This window comes from Hipposideros armiger, unplaced genomic scaffold (genome assembly GCF_001890085.2).
Source record: "Hipposideros armiger isolate ML-2016 unplaced genomic scaffold, ASM189008v1 scaffold_833, whole genome shotgun sequence".
NCBI classification, from domain to species: domain Eukaryota; kingdom Metazoa; phylum Chordata; class Mammalia; order Chiroptera; family Hipposideridae; genus Hipposideros; species Hipposideros armiger.
In genome coordinates, this window is record NW_017732183.1 from 80,789 (window position 1) to 84,411 (window position 3,623).

The following is a 3,623-nucleotide window of genomic DNA, read 5'->3' on the forward strand; positions in this document are numbered from 1 at the left end:
CATTTTAGCAAGCATCCCTGGTTATTCCAACACTGGCAGTCTCTGGACCACACATCAAAATACCGCGTTAGTCCATCCCAAATCCCAGGGGTCCGTGTAGACCCCTTTGCCCCTTTCTTGCTATATGAGGGTCAAGGTCTTTCCCACAGGCTGCAGGTAACTTAGACACATGTAATGATGTTGATAGCTTTTGTCAGCCTGGCTCTCCTCTCTTCTAACAATGCCACGCCACACACATATGCACACACCCTCTTGGAAAACTACTCTTCCTCACTCTAGTTGGACCACCGGCTTGCCAGTCATGGTGCCACCATTAGGGGTCCAAAGGGTGGGCACATAATCCAGCTTGAATGAAACAGAGCCAAGCAGAGAAAGCCAGAGCAGTGAGGTGGAAAGTGAGCAAGTATGCAGGAGTGAAAAAGCCAGAAGGGATGGGAAGAGAGCAAGGTGTGCCCGAGGAATCCACTTCCGTCTGTCCAGGCTCTGGGGTCCAAGCCACCAGGGCTCACACAGCTCTTCTGCCTTTCTGTGACCACCCCCCAAGTATCCTTCCTCTACACCCCAGTTCCTTTGAACCTGGAAGAATTCTCACCTCACCGATGCTCAGCATCTTCACTGGTAAAATGGGGATTTTTTTCATGAGAATGGCCACTCGAGAGCCCATAATGCATAAATAGATGCTCAACAGCTATGAATTTTCTGCATTTTATTCTAATATTACATAGTTCTTCCTTGGGATCCAGCTGGACGCCTGGAACTTGATTAGCTCTGCTTCCTGTATTGAGCTGGCAGTTCAGAAGGGGACCCGGACTTTGTCCCACACTTAGCAGATGCTGGCAAGTGCAGCACTGAGTGAACGGGCAGACACAGCTGGGCTCTGGAAGCCATGTGGGTGGAGGCGGGCGCTCGTTCTGCTCTGTCCTAAGTGGCGAGCAGAAGAGGTTTAAATGTATGGAGCAGTGTTTTTCTTTTTGTGGTTTTTTTTTTATTGCTGTCTCAATCTATCTGCCTATAGAATAAGATTTGCATAGTGGTGTGGGGAGAACTCAGCAGCTTGTGATTTAAGGATGTAAATTGCATTTTAATTGGGAAGAAAAAACTGCTTGGTCTCCAGCAGGGCTTCTCTTCAGACGTAGAGCTCAGTCTGGTGAATTACTGTTCTGGCTATAGGGCAATGGTTAAAGACTCTCTGGTGCGCCCTATAACTCTGGGAGTGCTGGAATTGCTGTGCTAACTCCTACATTTCCCTCTAACCAGAGTGCCGCAATCTATTCTCATTTATCATATCTGCTCAGGATTGATTATTTCCTTTTAGACTTACTCCAACCTTAAATATTCCCCTTTCATAAAGTCCTTGATGTTCTCGTATATTCGTGCTTTGAAGATCACCCAAACCCACCTTTCAAGGACATAAGCTCCTGCCCCTGCCTCCTGGAGGAAGCGGTGACAGTGCACTTAGAGAAACAGCTGCCACCCAATAATCACTGGTTCATTATGCACAGCATTGCACACTTGTAACTAAACATATGTGATATATATACTACACACATTATGTGTATATTTATGTGTGTACACACATGTATGTGTATGCAGATACATACATATGTGTTTGTATGTGTATGTATAGGTATAATTTTGTAAGTAGGGGTAGAATTAGAATTATCTCCCATTTTACAGATGGAGAGACTAAGGCTCACAGAAATAAAGCAAGTTTTTTTTGGTCATACATGTGCTAAGTGACTGGGTTAAGATTTAAGTACAGAAAGTTCATTCAAGTCAAAAACCGCATGTAACCACTGTGCTTCCCAGTCTCCCTATTCAGTAAAGCAGAGGCTGGCTAGAAACAGATTCTGTGGCTGATCAAAAGAGACCCTTCCACGCACCAACACTCTTTGGGGGGCACTTCTCCAACCCTCTACAAATCCTCCTACTGCTATGGTGTCCACATGCTTCTGTCTTGTGGACTGGACTACCCTGGGAGACTGAGAAGTGCTTTGTTGAAGTTCGGACCCTCGAACAACCCATGTTCCCCCTAGAAAAACGAAATCACCTGCATTTGGCATTCTTTTCTTCATAAGCCCTCACTGTCCCAACTGCTTTCTTCCTTAAGAACTTACAAACGACTGTTCAACAATTGAACTTGGAGGTTTTCCCAGGAATTAACGCTAAGGTCAATGGCCTTTAATTTCCTATTTGGAAATGGACTTTGTTTTGTTCTTCAGTTTTGAGTGCCAGCACTGCCTTTGTTTGTGTGAGCATTTTCCTCCCTCTCTTGTCTTTTCTGCGTCTTGAGAGATTCCAGACAGGGGTTCTTTGAGGTTATATTATGGAGTTCTCTTGATACTTGAAACACAATTTGTGCAAGCCCAGGACTTGGATGAGAGAAATGCCCAGGGAAGCTCTGAGCAGGACTGGCCTCCAGTGGGCTCAGCAGGTGCTCTCCTCTCCCCCCGCCTGCGTCCCTAGGAGTTGGGTGCATCCGCTCCATCTCTTGACTTTTCCTGGGCTTCCCCTCCCACACCAAGCCCTTCATCCTTCCTAGTTGTGTGAAAACCCCTCCTGAGGAAAAAACTGGAAGTGCTGTGGGTGTTTGTGTTTCCCTCTGTGCCCAGTGAACAGCATAGCCTGTCACACACTGTCTCCCATGGGCTGGGAACACCTGCCCATCTGTGGCAGAGAACCCCAGCGGCTCCCAAACAGCGGCAAAATTTGTATTTTTTCTGGCTCCAAACAAAATGAAAAAAAAAGGATTAATTTTCTCTTGTCCTTGACTTGTTTCTTCCAACCTCAGCTCATCCAATAACATAGCTTCCCTGACACCAACCACTCTTACCGCCCCAGAGCGTACTTTAGCGTTTGTCCTTGGCTGCGAAACTGCCTTTTGTGTGTCTCCTTCCAGCATCCGCCCTCAGACAGAGCTCCCTGTGCACCCCACAGCCCTCCCTTCCCCGCTTCTCTTCTCCAGTTTCTTCCTCCGCCCATTCAGTCAGAACTGCTGGGGCCTTTAACCCTCGCCCTGGTTGTGTGAGCTGGAGCAGCCCGTCCAGGGGTCATCAATGTCTTGCTCCTCCACGATAGAGACGTTTCAATTACGACATCTATTTCCGAGCATATGTACGGGGCTGTAAGTTATTTTTTTAAGACAGCCTCTTCTGCCTTAATAAAGAGCCTTCGCATTTCAGCCTCATGAATGTGTTTGAATTTCAAAGGACCTGAATTCACAAAGAGATCTGCAACTAGGGAATCAGGCTGAGTAAACATTTTCATCTGCTCACATTCACAGATAAGACATAAGGCTTTACTTAAATACATAAACTTTGATCTCTTTGGATGGAAGTATACACAGAGAATGCTGTCTCCTGGAGTCTGCTCATTGTTCCTTTCAGAGTTCCACATAGGTCCTAGCCCAGGGATGGTACTCACAATTAAGGACCTGTCTGGTGACCGATTAAACTTTTCCCTCACCTCCAAATGGAGTCTGTTTGTCTCTTTTTTGCCTCCAGCCCAGTTCTCACTGGGTCCACTGGCTGCTGAGTTAACATGTCGATTTCAGCTATTCAACTAACAAAATATTTTACATGGTTTTCATGGACAAGGTGAGAAAGTAGGGGAGGAAGGGACTG